Genomic DNA, 25433 nt, shown 5'->3' with positions numbered 1-25433 from the left:
CCTGACTTGGTTAGATAGCGTAAAACAATTGTAATTTTTCAACTATTACTTCTGATGGGCCCTTTGAATTTTATCTATGGCATCTGAAATATTTTCATGTCGCCCAGTGCAAATCATTTACGAGACAATAAGAAAGAAATTAATGAAAGAATTATAATTTTTCAACAATTACTTCGAGTGGTGTACCAAAAGTTAACCTGCACGATTTTACTTGCGTATATTTATTTCACGTACTTTGTGGAAATGTTAATTGGGTATATGGAACCTATGAACATAGAATCTACCATAAAGCCAGCTTATAATTTAATATAATAACACTTGAGTAGACGAATTGTAATTACTTTCGCGTCTTAAAAAAGAAAATTTGTTTCATTTGTGTAAAATGTAAGAACTCTGGAAAATATTTTATTCAAGCATGATGCACTAATTTAAGTTTTATAATTGATAAATACATATTATTTTCAATTCAAATGTATATTGGTTTCTATCTTACATCAATTTCGTTTCAATGAAATAAATATACAAAAAAGTCAATCATATTTGTTCTTTGAACTTCTAATGAGATAATGTGTTTGAGTCATGAATCAATCACAGTTGTCCAGTTTAAACCGCGAGATGGAAACACCAATATTTTCTCTCAGTTTCCCTACTATACAACATTTACTTTAGTTACTGTATATTCTTTTGATATAGGAGAGGAGACCCGTCTTCGAGCTCCTTTGTGACTAAGCGGTTAGCGTACGCGCCTTTTGGCGTGGGAGACGGGTTCGATTCCCGGTCGCAGCTCACGTGGTTCGAATTCCACGTTAATCACTAGGTCCCGTCTTATATAGGCTCGCTGCTGAAGGGGACGTAAAACTCAAAGTCAACTCAACTCAAGGAAACCCGCCTTCGATTTCTAGAAGGCGCTAATGTGGTTCGGATCCTACGTTAAGGTATATGTTCATGTTCCATATACTGTAGCTTCGATGCCGAAAGAACATTTATCTCCAAGTCTTTCCTTTACAGACAAAAAACTTCAGGAATATTGTAATTTAAAAATATGGAAAAGACCAATCTGCATTGATTTGACTTTCATAGGACAAACGTTTAAACGAAAACATGTTTTTTTCTTGTCGCTTAACATTAGTATTTTGGAGAGTTAATTATCTTTATTCCTGCAAGGAGTTTTTGCTATGAATATTAATAGACAAATAAGGAGAAAACTTTTTTTTTACCTCAGAAATAACATAAAAAGTACTTACGTTCATTTCTTATCTGCTACCATCTGGCGCCATCTTTCTTCAAACGATAGCGAATCTGGCGCCACCCACCAGTTTAGTTTTTTTCGTCCTCCTTCCGTATGAAATACGATTCTGATGACGGTTGAAACGTGTGCGTTAAAGCAAGAGAAGTGAGTTTGGAGATTTCTCCCAGGAAAAACACATAAATAATCTTATGTGGATTTTGTTTAGCATACTTAAAGCCAAAATATTGACTTAAAAATTACTTTTATTTTATTTGGCGAAAACAAGAGGTATACCTATTTTATTTAAGAAAAGTATTTGTTTTTGCTAACAGAACAACTTAATATGTAGTGAATATCCTTTGTTGGCGAAAGAGCTAGAGCCTGTGTTCTTGTGTAGGTGGCTCTCGGATCGATCCCCGGTAGGGTACTTGCACCGAATAAGAGATTGAGCAATGTTTGGGATTCTACTTTAAATTGCATTTCCCTTCTCATATAGTATCTATGCTTAAACGAGACTTTAAATTATAATCAGTCACTTAACACCAAGTGACAGAAAGAACCAGAATTACACAATAATTAATCAACCAGGAGAAGTTACATTAAGTTTGAATGGCACGTGACCAGTGACACATAGACGTGGTAAACTGATTTAATGTAGATATCTCTCTTAATACTTTATTTTGCTCAATTATTATTTGTTTAGTTCTAATGTATTGAAAACATTCCCAGTAATTCCCTTGAAACGTGCTTAATATACATTTTTCTCATGCGAAACAATGATTGAGGTAGGCTTTGGTTTTGGAAAATCTCATGAGAGTTATGGAAACTTCATTTAGACATAGATTAAGAATTTTCACAACATTCAATTTAAAATAAATTATTATAATCCTTCTTTGCCACAAAAGGTCCACGAAAGGTGTGATATAACAACATTTAAACCATGTAATGCGCCGCTATTTTATAGCTGAACAGTCGCATTACACGATTCTTGAAAGATGGTGAGAGGCATACCGGTCTGCATCAGATGATTTTAAAATTAAAATCTATAAGAATATTAAAACATTTTTCGAATCGAAATTAAAAGAAATTGATATTATCAAATATGGTAAAGAAGACATTTGTGATTTTGATTAACAATATATATACTAGAAATATGTATCTGTAAACGAGTAAAGCCTCGGATCCAGTGTCGAAAGCTAAAACCAACTATGATTGTATTTATGTTTAGGCCTCTATTTAAAATTTAAGAATCAGCTGAAAACTAAAGTAAAATCAGTTCGAGCTGGAGCAACTAGGTTAGTATTTTGTTTATTAGTATTGTTTGTCTATATACATATATTATTGAGAATTTAATTCTAGTTTCATGAAACAGCCCTCAAAGAAATACGATATGTGAAATAAATGATGAAGTATGATTTAAATAATATGACGAAGTATGAGAATTATATACAAATATAAAGAAGAAGATAATACGTAATGAATACGTTCCAATTGTAAGATGTAATTTGAATAAAAAAGGCTGTTAACAGTTTTAGAGTTGATCTCAATTAAAAATATTATATAGATATTCATACGTTGTTTCTTAAATACTGCTTAACCTAGTGACGTTTCATAGACTTTAATGCACAGCTTGATTATTAATGGTCAGTTTTATGCATGGTTGATGGAGAGAGAGATCCTACGTTCTTCATTGTGGGAGTTCCTTCATTTGCGCACCGAACCTCAAAATTTTATATAATGGAACATGTACCTGTATTTGTGACAAGGTGCATTTCATAAAATGGCGACCGTGACAAAGGACTTTCTGAGGTGCAGGTGAAGAATACGATCGGCAGTGAAGACAATACTCATTTAATAATGAACAATACAGTTGGTAGCAGCAGTAGATGGTGATCCGAGGTAACTTAATGAAAATAATGAAGACCGAAAATACTATTAAGAGTGATAAAACCTTCTCCGAATTCTTGGACTATATGAGGTGTGAATTTAAACAAACCAACATTGATTTTGAACAAGACTTAAGAAATAAACTTAACGAAAAGTTGTCACTTTTAACTAAGCAGCTCGATATTAAGTTCTTGAAACTTTGGCATGAGATAACTTTAGATAGAAAAGAACATAACAAGATCGTTAATGGAGAAAAAGAAGTAGCGGACATTATTAAAGTGGAATTTCAAGTAGTTGGAAAGGCTGAAGAAGACATTGGCAACGAAGAACAAATAATGCATATGTTAGAATCTGAAGAACTATGTCATGTAACTAAAATAGAAGAAAATGATTATGAAGAGGAAATTATTACTTATGAAGAAGAACCTTTTCAAGGAGTTCCAAAAGTGGATAAATATGCAAACATAAGGAAAACTAGAAAGAAACCTTGGGAGAAGTGCTGGAAGAAGAAGAAAAGGAAGCCCAAAGAATATTTGTGGAATCTGCAGAAAAGGATGACAAGAAGAAGGAAATTTAAATTGGACAAGAAATGGAAATACCGAAAAAGGAAGAACAAGATAGTAGAAAGAGAAAGAAGTAAAAGGAGCCGATATAGGAAGAAAGAAAGAAAGAAACAGAAAGATAGTGAAAGAATAAGCGACAGAAGAAGATGGAGAAGGAAAACGATGAAATCAAGAAATGAAAGACAAAATAAATCAAGAAGAAAAAGCAACATTGTTGAAAGGAACCGAATGTGGAAAAGAAAAAGAAAGAAACGAAAAGTATTGGCATGTTGGGTACCAAAGGCAAGGAAGACAAGTTCCCAAACACGAAAAAGGAGAAGAATAAAAACAAAAATTAAGAAGATGACTTTTCGTGAATTAAGAGTTAGGAGAACAAGGTTTATAATTCACAGAAAGAGAAAAAGGAAGAAACCTGATATCCGGAAGAGGCGACGATGTCGGTGGAAGGACGAACAGAGAAGAAACCATCGGCGTAAAAAGAAAACTAAGAACACAGATGGTGTTGTGATATTATTTGTTGTTGTGCTTTAGTGATATGTTCAATTAGAAAAGTTATTAGCGATGTTAATATTTCAATTTAAATTAATTGTTTTATATTAATTTTGATTATTTCAATGTTCTAAGAAACCTGATTATTGTCGAAAAATTTTATGAAATATCTAATCATAAGTTGGTCCTTATATAGTTAGAATGTTCTAAAGAAATGATGTCTGGAGAAAATGTGGATACTGAAATTTGAAAAAAATTATTTAGTGATAATTTTTTTCCAGACAAAGGGGAGTCTGTAATGCGCCGCTATTTTATAGCTGAACAGTCGCATTACACGATTCTTGAAAGATGGTGAGAGGCATACCGGTCTGCATCAGATGATTTTAAAATTAAAATCTATAAGAATATTAAAACATTTTTCGAATCGAAATTAAAAGAAATTGATATTATCAAATATGGTAAAGAAGACATTTGTGATTTTGATTAACAATATATATACTAGAAATATGTATCTGTAAACGAGTAAAGCCTCGGATCCAGTGTCGAAAGCTAAAACCAACTATGATTGTATTTATGTTTAGGCCTCTATTTAAAATTTAAGAATCAGCTGAAAACTAAAGTAAAATCAGTTCGAGCTGGAGCAACTAGGTTAGTATTTTGTTTATTAGTATTGTTTGTCTATATACATATATTATTGAGAATTTAATTCTAGTTTCATGAAACAGCCCTCAAAGAAATACGATATGTGAAATAAATGATGAAGTATGATTTAAATAATATGACGAAGTATGAGAATTATATACAAATATAAAGAAGAAGATAATACGTAATGAATACGTTCCAATTGTAAGATGTAATTTGAATAAAAAAGGCTGTTAACAGTTTTAGAGTTGATCTCAATTAAAAATATTATATAGATATTCATACGTTGTTTCTTAAATACTGCTTAACCTAGTGACGTTTCATAGACTTTAATGCACAGCTTGATTATTAATGGTCAGTTTTATGCATGGTTGATGGAGAGAGAGATCCTACGTTCTTCATTGTGGGAGTTCCTTCATTTGCGCACCGAACCTCAAAATTTTATATAATGGAACATGTACCTGTATTTGTGACAAGGTGCATTTCAACCATATTCATTATTATGATGGACCACCACCCGGAAGTCAGTACATATTTTAGCTCATTGCCTTAACTACTGCGCAATGAAAAGTTACATATTATAAATATTGTACTATAAGATAGAGTATTGTTTCAGCTACAGCACAAGACACTGATTCATTTGGTTGCGTCTCGTGATATCGAAAAATTAAACAAATAAAAGAAAATATTTGATTCGTTTTACAATGAGCACACAAGACGGCACTTGCTGTTAGATCTTACTAGAAGTGCTTCGTTTCATGAAATGTTTATTTGTGTGTGTAAAGTATTTTAGAGTAACAATCTTATCACGAAATAGATACCTATTGTTTGACCGTTTTTCGTGTTATATTTCATATTTTATTTAAATATTAATTTACATTTAAGGAAATAGATTTTAAGACGAAACCAGCGCAAGACGCCATATTGCGTTGTTGCCAAATTTGTACGTTTACTGGAGTAGTCACGAAAAGAAAATTCCTGGATTCTAGCGTTGCAGTTCGAGAAGCGGAATCGCGGTAAGGGTCGAACAGTTTTCCAGTAAGTATCTAAGCAGAATTCCCTTTATTATCTAGCATCAATGAACACTAGACACTATCTGGCAATGCCGCACTATTCAAGCAGCGTTTAGCATAGGACCGAGAACACCTGGTGGTTCACCTTAAAGTACATTGATTAATGAATTGCGCATCTTTAAACGTTAAAAAGTATTGTTCATTGTGCTCCTAGAATCAAATTATCAATTCATAGTGTTTTATATGATGAATTATGTAATAGTAAAACTGTATTTAAAACTAAAACTTAGATGAATTAGTGTTGCCCAGGAGATTCGGAAAATTTCTCGTCTAGACTCGAAAACGAGACGAGAACTGTCTCGTTTAGCGTCTCATCTTAAATTTAAAATTGTACTTCTTGTCTCGTAGAAAACACTGGGAATAACTACAGATCAATGAGAAAAGAGGTCACAACCAGTCTGGTCCTTTTAACAGATGAATCATGTCAAAAATAAAAGCTGATTTCTCACTCGTGCTGAATTTGAAACATTAGAACTCAGACGAAGAAATATTGACTTATTATTTTTACACAAACTCTTTCATGGCAAAATAGACTGTCCTGATCTTAACGAACAAATATGTATCCAAGTACCATCCACTAAATTGCGCACTGCTTCGAAAAATACATTTTTTTTTTTTTTTGTATGACAAGCGAAAACAAACGTCTTAAGCAGATCTCCTATATGGAGAGTAAGTGCAACCTACAAGAGGTTAGTTAAAGAAAATTTCAACCTTGATGTACTGGCAATGGATGTAAGTAGTTTTAAGAAGTCTATTAACTCTGTAAGCCGAATGTAATTATTACCAATAGCTTTATTAATCTATATAATCTGTATAACGTATATAGATACTATGCAACTTTGTAATTAAGCCTGTGCGTGTTGTGTTATATGTCAATAAATTAAATTTAATTTAATTTAAGTTTAAATTGCCAGTAGGCCTATATGGTCGTTAATTTTTTTTACTTATTTTTGAAATATGAACAAAATCTGTCAAGCTATTTTGCACAAAATCATGTCAAGAAAATCCTAGACTATAAATCATCCCTGGCAATGAGTTGTTATTAATCCATATTTCTTCAGGAAAGTGATTAATGCTGAAAGCTAAAAATTATGCAAATTGATTTCCTTAGTTTAAAAATGATCATTATAACCATAACGAAAAAAAGAACTCTTGAGTAAGCTATACGTTTTTAACGTTTTCCAATAGAAGTGGGTAAAATCATGTTGTGAAACCAAAATCTTTAGAATTATTTCCGAGAAAAGAACAATTTTCAATATTTTTTCCCTTATACATGCAGGTTTACTGGACCTATTTGAAGAAGTATATGGAAAAGTAATGAAATACGCTTAAATACCAAAAAATCTAGAAGTTTAAATTGATTCGTCGAATAGTGCAGCTATTCACTAAACGTACACGAAAGGACAACTGTCTCCATCTTTTCCCCCCATACCCTTTCCCTGTAATCACCATCACTGGCTTTATCTTCAATAATTGTTATATTTCCCAACCGTCATTCAAATCTTAAGATAAACTTAAGATCCGGCATATCCTTACGGATACGGCAAATCTTACTTTTGTGGATTTGGAAGGTTTTCCTGACCAACCGTAGACACAAACATGAAATTGTGGTTTGTGCTACGCGTAGACGTGACTTGTATAAACCGAGTCGTGACTCAGATTTTGCAAACGTGACAACAAAATCAGAGCCGCAGAAAGAAATCTAGATTTTCTTTTCCATTTTTCAATTTGTATTTTACATTTTCTTGATAAAGAAACACATTTTAGTTCATTAGCACTGTTATGCAGGAAATTGTTAATACATTAAACTTTTCTCTCAGAGATATTACAAAGAAAGACGAAATATAGAGCCTTTTCAACCCTTGCACTGTTCACGTTATGGCATTCCATTAGCACTGTTGTTACACCTTTGTACTGTTTCAATCTTTAATTCTCCAACTATATAATAATGCAGGGATGCAAATAAGCAACAAACTTTTACAAGCCCAAGATAAAAGCTACTAGCCTACATCCTTCAATAGAAATCATTTACTTATCTTCGGTATGGTATTAAATGCTCGCGCGCCCCGATACCCTGCTCCCGCCAAGTGAACTTTGTGGTGGACAAACACCGTGTGCGTGAGTTTTCTCGCGGTTCTCCCGTTTCCTTCCATTTTCTTCATTCCACCATTTCATTCATTTCTCATCATCACCGTCTCCTTTAGCCTAGCCGACATAACCGTGGGACGTAAAACTTAAAGATTTCATTTCATTTTATTTTTTTAACGAAGAAGTCTGAGAACCAAAAATCAGGCTTGAATATATATATATATATATATATATATATATATATATATATATATATATATATATATATATATATATATATATATATATATATATATAGATAGATAGATAGATAGATAGATAGATAGATAGATAGATAGGTATAGATGTAGATATAGAAAATGAAATCTTTGAGTTTTACGTCCCACGTTTATGCCGGTGAGGCTGAAGGAAACGGTGAAGATGAGTAATGTATGAAATGGTGGAATAAAGAAAGTGGGAGGAAACGGGAGAACCCCGAGGAAACCCACGCACACGGTGTATGTTCACTACAAAGTTCACTTGGCGGGGCTGGGATCGAACCCGGGGCCCCAATATAGATATAGATAGATAGATAGATAGATAGTGAAATAAAATTTTGTTTTTGTAATTTCTCTCAAATTAACCATCTTTTCAATTATATTTCCCCCTCCGTTCCGAAAGATGCATTTTTAACCTACGCTTTTCCTCCATACTTTCCAAAAGGAGAGAACAAACGAGCTTTTTCTTTAACTGGTTTACTAAAGCTATGTTAATCGAATTTTTACCTTGGTTGCATATCTTTCATCATTACAAAATGTATAAAAATATTCATGATATAAACGCAGGAAAAAAATTGTTTTAGTAAGTGAATGTTCTAAAGAAATACTGAAAAATTCGTCATCATTGAATAGTGATAACTAAGCCGGTTTATTTTCTATTGTTCAGAATAATTACATCTTTAGCTGCTGATTGGATAATAACAATAATAATGATATTATTATTATTTGTAAAATAGTGTAAGTTTTGATAATTATTTGTAGATTACATACTTGTTTTCTTCCAATAGTAAGAAAAAGTCTAATAGGTAATGAAATCTCAAACTTCTCTTAAGTAGTCTATTGCACCGTTTGTGTTCCAGCGGCGCCCCTTTGAAAACTGAACACCCCTGGGAGGTGTTAACGTTCAGGTTGAGAACTACTGGTCTATAGGACAAGAGCAAGGACGGAACAGTAAAGTTTTAACGACATATTATCATTTAACAAATGCTAAGAAAACAGATAGTAAAGCTGCCATTTTATTTAGTTTTACTTGGCAGAAGAAGCTATATACGTCTGTATACAGGTTATTAATGAACTAGAGCTAGTAACTGAAGAGATGATTACTCACATAGAAGCAAGATTAAAAGAGCTTATTTGGACCTCTGGGGAAAGTGTATAGTGTTGGAGCTACAGTAGCTTCAAAGCAGGAAAATATATCGCAACACACGTAACACAAATAACTGTGGAAATAGCTCTATGGCGATTTATAATCAGAGTGATGCCATGTATCTACTACGTACGATGTGAATGCACTCGTAAAGAAGTTTCTTCTCAATTTACTTGCAATTTCTTCTGCTCTTCATGGTAGGAGTAGGAAGAAGGAGGCTTGTTTCTAGTGTAGATTATACTTATTGTTCCCTCATGTGTCCGTATACTGCTCTTCCAAGATACTGTAAGTTATAGTTTTGATCATCAAAACCATAATTCGGTGATTTTCCAGAAGATAACAGAGATAGATTTTAACATCATCATTTGCAAACATTTTTAGCCTAAGATCGTTACCAGGTGCAAACGGTGTTGACCAAATATAAATTGGTAATTCCGAGAGAACCATCTACAGCAACGAAAGGTTGGTTTTGTTATAAAACTTGTTTCCCTTTTACCTCGAATTTCGTTTAAGTTTCAAATAACGGGTTCGTTTCCATAAACAGAATTAATTTTCTCTAAAAATTCACTTCAGTCCCGGTCCTAGAAACGATTTTTGTCCGAAAATTGGTTTCGCTACCGAACCCAAAATAAAGTTTACCATATGTCATTTAGTTCTACGCCAGTAATAATTTTTCTTTCCTTTTTTAAAAATAGATTCCAGTTCCGGAATCGAAACCCGGTAAAATCCGTTTACATCTATGGGTTCCGTTACTGTTATTAACTCTGCATTAAACTGAAACCAGTCAACCCATACAATACAGCTACAGAAACCAAGTAAAATCCGTTTACATCTATGGGTTCCGTTACTGCTATTAACTCTGCATTAAACTGAAACCAGTCAACCCATACACTACAGCTACTCAAACCCTGTAAAAATCCGTTTACATCTATGGGTTCCGTAACTGCTATTAACTGTGCATTAAACTGGAAGCAATCAACCCATACACTACAACCATGATTTCAGTAAGGGAAAATTTGACTTTTTGGGGTTAATTGGAGAATTTAGGTGTGTTAAACAATTTATAAAATGAAAGAACAGAAATTAACTGTTAAATTGTTTCTGTTCAAAAAATAAACAACAACTTATCTTTTTTCTTTTGTATACAAGTATTTATATATGCATAAGAACAGGTGATTAATTGCTGATCTTTTACTTAGAAATTGCTCCATTAGTAAAATATGGTAAGAGCATATTATATTACAATTAATATAATTGTAATAATGATAATAAAAACTTTGCAATATATAGATTTTGAATTAGAAAAAACCCGTGAATTAGAAATAGTTGATATCTAATAATTATTTGAACAGTTTCTAAGCTACTCGAATCTTTATTATTATTATTATTATTATTATTATTCAATGATGATCCGAACACTTGTTCGTTTCAAACAATTATTCGCTATTGGAACACTTTTGCTTTTCAAACACGTAGACTAGAATTCGGTTGTAAAATCATAAGTTGAGAGTCGTCATCACCCCTTCTATTAACATCTAATAACCAATGTAGCAAAATTTCAGTTGTTTTTAACTTACATCTTGTTAGAAATATCATCAGATTTTCAAAAATATGCAATTTTGATTTTATTTTAATAATTTGTTTTAATTATCTGTATTTCTATTTATCCATGCTATTGTGCCTTATATTTTAGTTTTATCATTTACTAAGTTTTTTTATACATTTATATATTTCAATCACCAAACCATTGAATCAAATTAGTGAAGATAAGAAAGTACTATACAATAGGGACATTAGACGTCAGGGTGGGAACAAAACATTGCTTATTCTGCGATCCACAAAATACGTGTTCCTTCTTCTCAAACAGCTCATTTACCGTTTCTAATGTTGCTTCTAATTTCTATTTATATTTCAGATGTTACCTTTTCTCCTGATAAGAATGAGTTTGTTCTATTTACAATAAATGTTCGTAGCTATTACTGAAGAATCTATTATATAAAAATCAAATGCCATGGAGTAGAATACAAATTAAGAGAAATATGGTAGAAAGTGCCTTTAACGGAGCTTTTATTAAGGTGGATCACCACACGGAAGTCAATACAAATATTTTAGCTCATTCCCTTAATTACTGTGCCATGAAACGTTACACATTATAAATATTGTACTATAAGATTGAAACGTTAAATATTATAAATATTGTACTATAAGATAGAGTTATGTTTCAGCTACAACACAAGACCATGGTTCATTTGTTTCTGTCTTCTGATATGGAAAAATATAACAAATAAAAGAAAATATTTGATTCTTTTACAATGAACACTCAATATGGCACTTGCTGTTCGATCTTGCTTGAGGTGCTCAGTTTTGTGAAATGTTTATTTGTATGTGTAAAGTATTTTAAAGTAACGATCTTATTACGAAATATATGTATTGTTTGACCGGTTTTCGTGTTATGTTTCACATTTTATTTAAATATTAATTTACATATAAGGAAATAGATTTTGAGAAGAAGCTTGCGCAGAACGCCATAATGTGTTTTTGACAAATTTGAACGTTTACTGTGGTAGTCACAATAATTAAATTCCTGGATTGTAGCGTTGCAGTTTACAAAGACGAACTTAGCTATGAATTGCGGTAAAGGTCGAAAACTAATTTCTCCAGTAAGTATCCAAGCAGAATTCCATCATTACATCCTTTATTATCTAGCATCAGTAACACTCGATGCTTCCTGGCAACGCTGCACTAATCAAGAGGCGTTTAGCATAGCACAGAGAACACCTAGTGATCCACCTTAAATGGAAATATTTGACGGTCCCATGAATTTACTGGTAAAAATCGTGTTAAATTCCCTTCATTAAATGGAGACTGTATTACGCGGACAACGGAAATCGCAGCATTAGGAAGTTTTTAGACATTCTATGATAGGTTAGATATATTTTTCTTTAGCAAAACAGACAGTGATGTGCAAACCCAAGCAGACAGGATGGATATACATGCTCTATTTGACAATTATATGGAAAGTCTGAAAGGAGAAGAGGAAGTGAAAGAAGAAGAGAAAAATGGTCTTGAGTTGGAAGAAGAATGTAGGCTAAAAACATCAATATTCTGTAAAAGTTTAAGGGAACTGCAACATTTGTCTTTCTTCGAAATTACATTGATATGCTTAGTGTGGTTTGTCAGGCTAAAGTCTTTGTGTAAAGTTGAACACACAAGCAGCGATGTGTATAGAAAACTCTCCTTGATTATTGGAAAAATTTAGTTAACGTGTGTACAGTATTTTTTTTCTGTTTATTGAAAGTTTTGCGATAATTATTGCGTAGTAGAAATAAATACTGCAAATTGAGTAAGATATGTACAGCATTTTATATCAGTATGTCCATTTATGCATGTCCTCCTTCTTTTGCTCTACCTTCGTTAAGCGAAAACCTATCTTTAACGGATTTTTTTGCGAGTCCCGTCCGATTCCGCTAAAAACATGTTTTACTGTATTTCAGTGTAAGGAACGGAACGCTTCTCTCTTAATTAATTTAATGAATTTACATAGAATATGAATGGAATGCATTATTCACAAAAGAAGTTAGTATATATTGAAGTTTCTATTTAAAAATGAAAATGTGATGAAATACTTCAGTTTAACGTCCCACGATTATGCCTTTTTAGGCTAAAAGAGACGATCATTAAGGCAAGTGAATAATGATGGAAGAATTGGTGGAATGAGAAATTGGGAGGAAACGGGAGTACCCCGAGAAAACCCACGAACACAATGTTGTCCACCACAAACTTGGATCCTTGACCGGGGATCGAATCAAGGACCCCAAACACCAGAGGTAAGCGCTCTACCACTGAGCCACTGTTTCTATTTAAGATTTGATTTATACAAGCTTTCTTGATGATAACCACTAAACTAAATTTTATATCACAGTATGGTAGAGAATCTACATACGAATATTGTTTGTGAGTTCTTTAATCAGGGTCAAACGTGATGTAATGAATTACATACAAGAAAAAAAATCCAATGTAATTAATTTATAACATATGTATGTAAACATTCCAATTCATATTTATAGTTCCGCCCAGTAGGTCATTTACAGTAATAAGTTTTATTGGTAGTTACCCTGCTGGACAGGAAGTAGTCGAAGGACTTTCTTCCAGAAGCATTTTTTGTCTTTCTAATCTAAGGAGGAAGACACACATATGAGTGAATGGAAAGGAAGCATATTTTTTTGTTCTGTAAAGTGAAGCTCATAGCCATAGGCATAATATATACTGAACCTCACTATACTCATAACATGCTCTCCAGCAAGCAAGCAGGCACTTTCACTGTTAAGGTGCGCTGTACGGCCGGCCTTCTTGCAAGGTAACGACTTTGCAGTTACATATACTTATAGACAACTAACTACGCACGCCCTTGACCCTGTTTGCTTCAAGGTAACTGCGGAAGACCAGAAAGTATATAAAGCCAGTTTCTTACTCGTTCTGGAATGTCACTAAAATAACTGCACACCAAATACACGGACAGATTATAGTGTGAAATAATTCGTTATTTTTTTTTTTTTCAAAAAAGTTCTCGCGGCAGTGGTTGGTTGAGGTAAGTTGGTTTTGTCGGGAAACATCATTACCATTTTGTGGTTTTCGATTGTGTTTTATTTGGTGTTTATGTTGCGTTCTCTTGTGAGTGTGATTTATTTCTGAAGTGGTGAATGAATTGAAGGATTTTTATAGTGCAATTTTTCCCACACAGTGCAATCTGTCAAACAAAATGAAGAAGTGCATATTTCAAAGTAAATTGAAGTTTTATTGTTATTATTGTGAATTCTTAACGATAGTGAGCAGAAAGTGATGAAATACTATACTTTATTTGTTGATGATATTCGAACGCATCATGATTCACTACTGATATATGTAAAGTCGCGTGTTCAGTGCCGGAACATATAAGGCTTATCATGTTTAAACGGTATGTAATAGATTCTTTAGACATTAGGCCCAATGTCTGAATAGAACATCCTAGAGACGTGAAAATCCAACAATGAGAGCACAGCATAGTGAAAGATAGACTAAAAGTTGGGTAATAAAAGGCATTCAGTGCATCTCTATCTCAAATCAATTCCAATAAGAAACAAGTTCTAGATACAATCGACCAGGATCCACATATTTAAAGATATTATACTATCAATTGCCGGTAGCAACTAAACAAACTAAAAAATCTGACTGAGTTTTATGGTCAGACTTTGGGTTTCAACCCGGTATCTTCTAGTAACGAAATGAAAACATCAACTGTCGATGCTATAAAACTATTCTAATGGTCGATATTCCAATAATTACTTGTGCAATCTTGCAAATTTATGAGCTACTGAAATACTCATTCGCTATTTGCTTTTTTTTAAAAAAAAACTTTTTGAATGACTACCCGAGCAGTTATTTAGGATTGAATGATAATTCAATCAATTATTCGCCATTTGAATAAGTATTTCTTAATATTATGGTATTCAAAAATACTACTTGAATGATCAAATAAGCCATTATTCTCTACTTGAATTATAATTTCAACAATTATTTGCTATTTGATTCATAAACCAAACAATTATTTCGTGTGTAATTGATTATTTGAACAATTATAAGCTATTTGAGCAGTTATTCGCCATCTGAAAATTTATTCGAACAGTTATTAGAATTCCAATCTATGCTATGCATAAATGTCGACAGTCTTATAGAACGATTATGTCCGTTCGTTTTTGTGTCGAAAGATATCAGAGTAAAAACAGTTAGAAATAAAATGGTTGATGTTTAAATGGTTAAAATTTACTACGATATCCGGCTTCAATACTGATGTCCATAGTGTGCTTGGGTTTCCTCGGGGTTCTCCCGTTTCCTCCCTCTTTCTTCATTCCACCATTTCCTTAATTTCGCATCACTATCTCCTTTAGCCTAGCTGGCATAATCGTGGGACGTAAAACTGCGGGCAATGCGGACCAAGGCAATATTAGTACTGAGTTTCTGGAATTTTGGGATGAAATGAAAGGAAATGAAATCTTTAAGTTTTACGTCCCACGGTTATGCCAGCTAGGCTAAAAGAGATAGTGATGCGAAATTAAGGAAATGGTGGAATGAAGAAAGAGGGAGGAAACGGGAGAACCCCGAGAAAACCCACGCACACGGTGTTTGTCCACCACAAAGTTCACTTGGCACTTTGTTCACTTGGGAGCAGGGTTTGAACCCAGGACCCCGAACATTGATTAGCGAATCACTGTTTACGCAATTGATGTTAATCTCAAACAAAAGATGCACTTCTTATAAACATAGCGACGTTTAATTAAAAAGCAATAAAAACACTGTTTCCTTGCCGATGAAGCGACGTATGTGTACTCTTATGCTCAATAATCTAATACTGTATTCGCTCAATTATTCGCTATTCTAACCAATATTTAAGTTTGATATTCAAATAGATTAATAATCAAACAACTTTTTGCTATCCGAGTGATTTGTGTAATTATTTGCTATCCAAAGAATTATTCGAACATGTATTCTGTATTGTTATGATTATTCGAACAGTTACCCGCTGATCATTGACCACCCAAAAAGTTGTTTACTTTCCGAATGATAATAGGAACGAGTATTAGCTGTACAAGGTATTATGTGGACATTTATTCAATACTCTTATGATAACTCGAACAGTTATGCGCTATCCGAATGATTATGGAAACAATTGTTCACTATCCGAGTGATTATTGGTACAATTATTAGTTATCCAAAGGATTATTCAATGATTTATTCGCTGACCATTGAACACTCAGATATTTATTCACTACCCGAAAGATTATATCCGAACAGTTATTCTCTAGACAAACTTAGAATAAATGTTTTACTCAATTCTTTTGTTTTGTATACATGTTTGTATCCGATGACAACGCAATATTTACTCAAGTTCAACCTACAACCTCTATATGTTATGTCAATCACAGAATGTAATTGCTAAACTTAAAACGTTGATTCACCAATCATGTAACATCAAATGATTATCTTAAATGAAAGATACTATTACTATACTCTATTACGGCTTACTTCTAAACGATTGTAAACAAAGTCACATGATTCACTGCTGACCTATCGACGCATGTCCTCTTACTAAGGATGTACTTGAACCTGAACCCACAAAGTGGAGGTAATACATATATTTCCCTGACCCTGAAAGCTTGGGTCAAGGTAAGATCAAAACCGGTTACCAAAATTCGGGAAGTCTCATGTATTCCGCTTGGGGGCAGCACTTTACCAATTTTTATTAAAATATTTAAGCGTGTCCATAAAGTCCGTTGCAACCCCGTAAAATCTGAAACGATGAGACAGAAAAAAACATGTCTTTAATCATTTTAAAACTACAACGTATCAAGTAAAATAAATTGTCCCAGGGTCCCAGACGGGGTCCAACTAAAAATTTTTAAATGGAAAGGGAAATCAACTTGCATATCATATGAAAGTTGGTATTAAATGAAAGAAGACAAATCAAGTCTCGACTCTCTACGATAATCCTGTGTAAAATAGTGGTGGGTCAAACTATCAACACAGTCTTCATTAGAAAGTTTACGACCACTCGTATTAATCTGAAACGGTGGGATAGGCGTAAAAACAAAAACACGGATATGTTATTATTTCAAAAGTATAATGATTCAAAGTAAAAATAAAAATGTTCCAGGTTTCCTCACAGGGTTCCAGACGGGGTCCAACTCAAAATGTTGAAATTTGAAAGGAGTTCAAGTTGAGTCAAGTATCGTATGAAAGCTGATGTGAAGTGAAAGATGAAACAAATCTCGACTCTTGATGATAAGCCTGTGCAAAATGGTGGTGGGTCAAAATGTCAACACAAACGTATTGAAACATTTTAGTTTTGTTTGTTTGTTTGTTTGTTTTAGATCTGTCTCACCGTTCCAGATTAATAGGAGTGGGCATAAGCTTTTCAATGAGGATTGTGTTGATATTTTGATCCACCGTTATTTTGCACAGGCTTATCGTAGAGAGTCAAGACTTGACCTACCTTCTTTTATTTAACAATAACTTTCATACAATATGGAAGTTAACCCCCCTTTCCATTTAAAAAAATGAGTTGGATCCCGTCTGGGGCCCTGCGGGGGACGCTGGGACATTTTTTTTTACTTCGATACGTTGTAGTTTTGAAATGATGAAAGACGTGTTTTTCTCTTTTCATATCTGTTTCACCGTTTCGGAATTTTCGGGGTTGCAACAGACTTTATAGACACGCTTAATGATTTTAATAATAATGAGTAAAGTGCTGCCCCCAAGCGGAATGCAAGAGACCTCTCAAATTTTGGTAACCGATTTTGATCTTATCTTGACCTAAGCTTTCAGGTTCAGGTTCAAGTATGTCCCGGGTTAGACATAACAATTCATCTCCAATAAGTGTCCTGAATATGATGTTTTGTCTCGGAAAATATATTTGTTTCTACTGGCAGAACTGTATCTCATCTCGTAACGAAATTTCTGTCTTATAAGCAATCCTAATTATTCGCTGTTCAAATGATAGTTTAAAAATTATTCATTCTCAAATAATCAAGCGATTAATTATTTGCAATCCAAAAAATAATAATAATAATTGTTCTTCCTTGGAGTGATTGTTTATAGAGATATTTACAATCCGAATTATTATTCGGAAACATATTCACTATTTTAATTATATATATATATATATCCAAGAATGATTGCAATACATATACAAAACAGTTGAGAATATTTCAAGAGCATTGCCAGAACAAACTTTAAAAATAATTTTTCTTATTAACTTCTACAGGCTTTATACCAATTGTTCTATGTTCTTTATTATTATGAACATTATACAATTCTTGTAGTATATCAGTCCATTTATAATTTTCTTGAGTACTCAATTTTTTCAATATGGTTTGTTTAGGAGTTCTGTCAAAATGTTCTACCATATATTGTTTTACGAAGACATGCTCAGAATGGAGGGCTCAAAATTTAATAATTCGCAAAATATCATCTCTCTATAACTTACGGTTCCCAAGATATGCCTTCTTAAATCTCCCAAAATTCGAACTTGTTTTGGCCAATATATGAGGAACAGTGGCTAGTTGACCAGTGGTCACCGGTTACTATTTGCTACCAAAATGTTCACCATTGTCTTAGGTATTGATCAACACCAATATGATCTCTCTATGACGTACGGTTCCCGAGATATGGCTTCTTAAATCTGCCGAAATTGGAACTTTTTTTTGGGGTCAATATCTCGAAAACGGTAACAGTGACGCGAAAAATTCCATTGCTCTATCGAGTAGAGGGCTCAAAATTGAAAAATTCGCAAATAACAAAAACACTCACTCACACAAACACACACACAAACAGACATAGAGAATTCAGTAACAAACCTTTTAAGTTCGTTGATTAGGAATGTAAACTTGGAAATCACAATTTGTAAGATCGATAAGAAAGGACTCGTATAGGTTGCCATGATTTCGGTCAGTAGACAAACGTTTCAACAAAGGTAAAATTTGCAACAAACGTAAAATGTAATAATAGCAAAACATTAATATCTACCGGTTATTGCAGTAAAGTACAATAAAGAAGCCTTTTTCTCATACTATAATGTGTGTTAATGTGCGTGTTACTGTTTTTTTTTTTTTTTTTTTTAAGTAATACACTTCACGTTTACAAGGTATTTCGTGTGAAAATATGTATTAGATGAACTCACAATATCGTGTTCCAAGTAGATTGTTTTCCTAATGAAGCAGGAATATATAAAGAAGCTTTAACATTATCCAATAATAACTATAAATTGTGCTTGTAAGACAAATCTTCCATATCGAGGAGTCCATTTTAACTAGAAGGTCTATGTTTTCACGTAACTACGCCAATAGGTGGAAATATTTCATTTATACTTCACTTGATACATCAGACTTTAAACAAAACCGTTTCCGAACTTTTCTGTTGGTTCATTGCACATATTACTATCCATACAAATATAAATTCACATTTGTGTAACATTGAATACTGTTATACTTTGTTAACAATGGATTGAGGTACGTGTCTAAGCATTTTTAAAAAAATATATAGTTTCATTCATTTCAGTTTCAAAATACAAAAATATCTCATTTTTTGTAACACAACAATATCCATCAGTTTCCACAAAATAAATAGTAAAAATAAATGCATGCAACTAACATTAGTCATAATTTGTATGTGTTACATTATCGTGTCAAAACTGCTCTTAAGTCTTTCATGAAGTTTCATTCAAAGATATTTAATATTAAGTTTCTTACACTAGCCTTGAAAGGTTTATATCATTTCACAACTGAATTAGTTCACGAGAAAAGGACTCCAGTCTCCAAACTGGCGAAATTGAGTTAACATCGGGCTTTTGTTCCTATTGGGTTCACCTACGTTCCTATGTATAAAGAGCTTCAGTTTCATTGGTCTAACATTTTATAAACAGACTAGCCTTTGGATAGCTGGGGGCTCCGTCCCCAGACTCCCGTGTTTGCTCGGCCTACTGCCTCGCGTCTCTTGTGTATCAACCTTTGCACCAAGAGTGAATTTCGTGCATTTACTCTTAATATTTCCTGAATTTGGCCACCATATCACTGCGTTTTCTAGGGCCACGCACCTCTAAAACGCACAATTCTACCAAATTTCAAGTTTCTTTTCGTATTTCAAGTATCTAAAAGATAACCTAACCCAAGAAAACACCAATTTAAATAACATGAGAATTACTTCATCTCCCTTTAGATCCCTTAAAAACTAAAAATATTCACTTTTGGCAGTTTTTCTCTGGGTTAGTGCCAAAAAGCTACAACCATACCAAATTTAATCATTGTACCTTTACAGGAAGTGCCCAATAATTTAGGGGTGTAAAAGATGTCCCATATATAAATAACATGGGGAAGATTTTTTTCCGTTTCCCATACAACCACTTAGAATTGGAAATTTTTATTTTTAGTGATTTCCTTCAATAATCCTATAGCAAACGTACAGCGGGGGACACTTCTAAATGGTACACCTTAGCCGTAAATCCCCATATGGCTGTACCATTTAGAAGTGTCCCCCGCTGTACAAGCATATCGAATTTCAAGTTTTTATTCCAATTTCAAGTACCTAAAATATGAGATTATAGATCCAAAAAAGACCCATTTAAATAACATAGGGAATTTCTTCATCCCTTCTTTAGATCTCCTAAATCTTAAAAATATTCAATTTTGGCAACTTTTCTGTGGGTTAATCCCAGAAAGTTACAATCATGTCAAATTTCAACTTTCCACGTCAATCGGAAGTACACCTTTATTTTATGTCAGTTCACGTAGTTTTATGTATAATTACGATGTCAACTTCGATTATTCTAGTCAGCATGGGTTTGAGTCAGTGACTGAAGCCCTTTCTGCATGGAGAATTATAATTGTTTTATATGTTAGTGGCAATAAATATTGATTTTGTCCTATTCGGATGGTAGACCTGCAACGTCTGGAACCTGGCAAAAAAAAAAAAAAAAAAAAAAAGTCTTAACACGGAGCAAAAAATAATAACTAAATAAAATTACATGTATACAAGGCTTCGTCTATGATTTACATGCAAGAGGGGCTTCAGTCCACACCGGAAACTTTTTTGTATTTTTTCTTTTTTCTTTCTTTCTTTTTTTTCTTTCTTTTTTTTACCATGGCAATAAGCATAAACATGGTTTTCCTATACAGCACTCGATTAATGTCATTTTTATCTACACAGATAAAAGTGGTTTATTTTAATTTTATAGTTTCAAAACTGCAATGTTTTATTATTACAGTAGAGCGTCGATTATCCGAACGTCGGTCAACCGAACGACCGCTTAACCGAACTGTGTACTCGCTCGCACCTGTTACTCTCCCACCCTACCGTCCATCATCCCCCTCACGCCCAAACCAAGTTTCCCACAGTAGTCGCCGCACTGAGCCACCGCTGGCGGAACATTGCTTCTAATGGGGCCTTCATAAGGCGCTGCTGACCGGCCAAGCCGCCAGTCGCTGTGTTTCAACAATCAGCACACTTCTTTTTATGAATAAATTTACTGTACAGTACTTCTTTTTGGCAAATAAACATGTACAGTTCGATTATCCGAAAAATCAGTTTTCCGAACACCCATGTCCCCCAATTACTTCGGATAATCGACGCTCTACTGTATTATTATTATTCCCAAAACTAAGCGTGTTTGACTGAAACCCTTTCTTGCATTAACTGATTCAATTATTGTGACCTGAGACAATTCATCACTAAACATCCGTAGGGTTCCTGTGCATTTAACACATTTAAATGTGTAATAACTGAATAACAGGTCACCTGCGGTAAAAAGTGAACTTTTGGTTGCATCACGTCAGATATAAGTGAAATTTTCATTCGACGGATACATTATTTGAACTTTTCAGCGTGCTACTTATATCCTGGCCGGCGAACGATGATTTCTGACAGCTTAGCTCGCGAGGACGACTGAAGAGTGCGGTGTTGCCATGTGCTTCTCGCGCAAGGGGAGAATCATTTGCTTCCTCGTTGAGGGTGGGAGGGGGTGAGTGAAAGTTCGGCAATGTGCGGTGGTTACCATGGAGACGTGACAGGTTCTGAGCCTCAGGTTGATTGATCTGCTGTCTTCTGCTTGCTCGCTGTGGCCTTGTGCAAAGCTGTCAGAAATCAACGTTCAGCGACCAGGGTATAAACACAAGCACTAGGCCATAGCTCTCTGCCTTTTCTTTTTCAAATCAAATTGCTGCCACCATAATTGTTGATTTGTTTCTTGGAGGTCATCGTCCGTTTTCAGAAGTGATCCATAAAAGATGCGGATGTACAGTTCAGAATGGAATCCGAATCTGTACAATTCAGATCAGTACATGAGCCTCATATGTCTTCTATACAGATAGGAATGGAGCACTTCATGACGCTACAGCGTATTCTCATAGTGAAAACTAATTACAAATGTGTTGAATATTGTGAAGAGACTGGCGCAGAGTTGCCAACAAGTTGATACCTAAAGTAGCTAAATGGGACATGAAATGACTCCAATTTTGAGTGAAAAACCGCTAAAAAAAAATATTCCTGAAATTCCGTCTTTCTCTCGTTCTCTCTCATCAAGTGTGTGATCATATATATATCAGATATGTGATTAATTCAAGGCATAATATATCTACGCTAGAAAAGCGTATACGTAAAAGCGTAAATCAATCATATATAACAAATAATAATTTCACATTTAGTATAATATATATATTTTTACTTTATGGTCAATTTCACTTCAACCAAATCAAAAATGAGTTTAGAAAAATGAACAAAAGTAAAAGTTTACACAGAAAAAGAAACTTATTTCCTATCCCTTTTACTAAGTTTCTATAGATAATCAGCTTGTTATCGGTAATGCACTATTTGTGCCTCTAAACGGACGCTCTGCAAACTAAAAGACATTAGAGTTTGGAGTTGGTCCTCGTTAGAGGACAAGAGATACCAGCAATCAAAGCGGGAATAAGGATATAAATGCTACGTACTTTGCCAGCTCCTCAACACTTGCGCTGATTCAAATAGGGAAAAAGGAAATAAACATATATCTGAACTATTCAAGCTAATAGTACTTGTCCACAAGACTAGTTGTTTCGCAGCACAAAACTCGCTAGATTTGTAACTAAGTTGCCAAATTGTCATTAAAAAATCACCCAAAAAGTCGCTAATCGGAAAAATTATTTTTTGTCGCTATCCTGGAAGTGGAATCCCCTAGATTTAGAGACTTTTTCCCCAAATTGGCAACGCTGGACTGGCGAATGTTTGGCGATGACGATCATGCGCTATTCCGCGCTCCATGTCTACTAACCAGAAAGACAATAAATGAAAATCGTGTAACGTTCAGTAATGCCAACTTACTACAAAAGAAATGGCGGATATTTCGAAAGTTGCGTTCCTTATGTGAAACCCTTTATACGAGTCTACTCCAAGCCAAACTGCTTTTTCATTTGTTAAAGTTTAGCGTCCATTTTCAGTAAAGAGGTTATATAACACGTGAACCTACAGTTTAAGCAGGAATCCGAAGCACTGTAATATATGCAAATTTTAATGTTCTCCCACCGGGAATCGAACCCGGGATTACTTGCACAAAGCACAGACACTAGCCACTAAACCAGTGTGCATGGATTCCCGATTACATACGTCATGAGAATTACTAGTCTATGCTATGTTGCTGTAATTATGGAATTTTCAGAACTAGTGGCAAAAACCATGTTATTTTCTAAAGATAAAAGTTTTAAGCTAATAAAAATAGAATAATGATTTCAACATTACTATGCACAAGAGATGTTAATCTTAATAACTTTGTCGCCTTTAAAAAACTCTTTTCCTTTCTTGTTAACGATTGTTATTTTGTACGTAAGGCCAATTCAAGGTCTTACTGTCTAGTTTTTCAGGCAGTACTGGCTGCTTAGAAGTAATATGTGAAGTATTTCATACACGTTCATCCTGTTTGCCGCTTTATATAAATTCCTTTTGCACACATGTTTCTTTTAAAAAAGAACTTAATGATACGTATCTCAAAAAAAAAGAAAAATAGTGTTGTTCCTATTATCTTAGTTCCGCAAAGCAATTACATATGCTAACTCAAGGTCCACAAGATAACTAACTTGTGAGAAAAATAGATCACACTTGGAAAAACATATGTGTAAATTAATGGTCAAGATAAAGAGAAAAATAAAGTATCGCAGGATACCTAAATATCCGGTATTTGATACAATGGAAACATGCTAGGTTTTTAAACTGCTAAAATTCAAATGAATTTAATTCGCGTATATTGTGTAACTGTCTAATATTTGTCAGCTTGATGTTTGGATTATTAGTAACTAATAAACTAACATACTTTATGGCCTAAGGAACACTCAGGTTCCACGCCATAGGAAAAACAATCACCATGGGGTCCTGTCCTATGACAATTCACTTCAGTCAGTATTGTGATTTCTATCCTTTTCGTATTCTTCTTAGTCTACATAAAGAACTTTTCCCTTTAGCTCCGCATTCTACATTCTATGCACTCATCGTACATATCCAATGTAACAGAGATATCTTTCACCCTTTGGTGCATGATAGCATGCCTAAATTCTTTAGACATGTTCCTTTGAAAAGCAGAATTTGCTTTTAAACTTACCAAATAATATTCTTGGCTCCACTGAACAATAATTTGACTCTTTACACCTTCCTCACTTCTGGTATAGCTTCACACCAAATATATTATTCTTCTACAAATAATTTTCTTGTACAAGGTGGCCTGTAAGTCCCTTTCTATTCGTATACCGTATGTGTCCAGTGTACCTTTGTGTCGTCGCTCATTTTTGCTGCATAAGCTAATGCGATGTCATGTTCTGCGAAAAGGCATTTTTTTTTAAATATAGATATATATATATATATAGTAAGAATTACCGTTCCAAGTGCCTTGATAGCAGCTGCACTTAACTCACCATTGGAGTTATAACGTACTTCCAAGATAACATGTTCGAGGATTCTTATTGAATCTTTCAAAATTGAATTGAATCGAAATTTAGCACTCAGTGTGTTTATGGTGTCCCCTGCATTCTTGTGCTTATGTACGCACGTACGTACTTGTCACAATATACTCTTCAAGCGTAAGTACGGTTAAATTGGCCATTATGAAGGGAAAAAATAAACAAAGTTGATTATACATACTGCCATAATTGAATAGCATATCATAGCATAATACAAGAATGGGGAACCATGCTATGTTGATAAAATGTCTCACAGAACATGCGAGCATAATACAGTATTATCAGTGAGAATGCGCTACTGCATACAAATACACATTGTAACATGTGATATATATGTGAATGGGTATGGATTTACAGACTACCCTGTAAAAATTATACACTATTAAATTGTACAGTTTCCAATACTATAAGCCACTGCGTCTATGTAGTATTGAATGGGTATTATTCTGTACCCGAAAAGCCGATAATTAATTGTAAAATACTTTCACTTATATTTTCTAAAGCCGATAATTAATTGTAAAATACTTTCACTTATATTTTCTAAAACAGGAATTTT

At 33.8% G+C, this 25433-nt stretch overlaps 1 protein-coding gene across 2 annotated transcripts in view; it reads left to right on the top strand.

Moving 5' to 3' along the window:
* LOC145664064 (uncharacterized) overlaps positions 1-25433 on the top strand; it is a 141258-nt gene that overhangs the window by 103588 nt on the left and 12237 nt on the right. Inside the window, exon 1 of one of the 2 annotated variants that reach the window (XM_081730411.1) lies at positions 13720-13962. The exons of the other annotated variant lie outside the window; for it this stretch is intronic. The gene's annotated coding sequence lies outside the window, so the exon portion shown is untranslated. Of the gene's footprint in view, positions 1-13719; positions 13963-25433 lie in introns of those variants that run through there. 2 annotated transcript variants of the gene reach the window in all.

This window comes from Thermobia domestica, chromosome 1, assembly GCF_964235325.1.
Source record: "Thermobia domestica chromosome 1, izTheDome1.hap1.1, whole genome shotgun sequence".
NCBI classification, from domain to species: domain Eukaryota; kingdom Metazoa; phylum Arthropoda; class Insecta; order Zygentoma; family Lepismatidae; genus Thermobia; species Thermobia domestica.
Note: the sequence above shows the minus strand (reverse complement) of the source record. Positions and strands in the feature narration are given on the sequence as shown.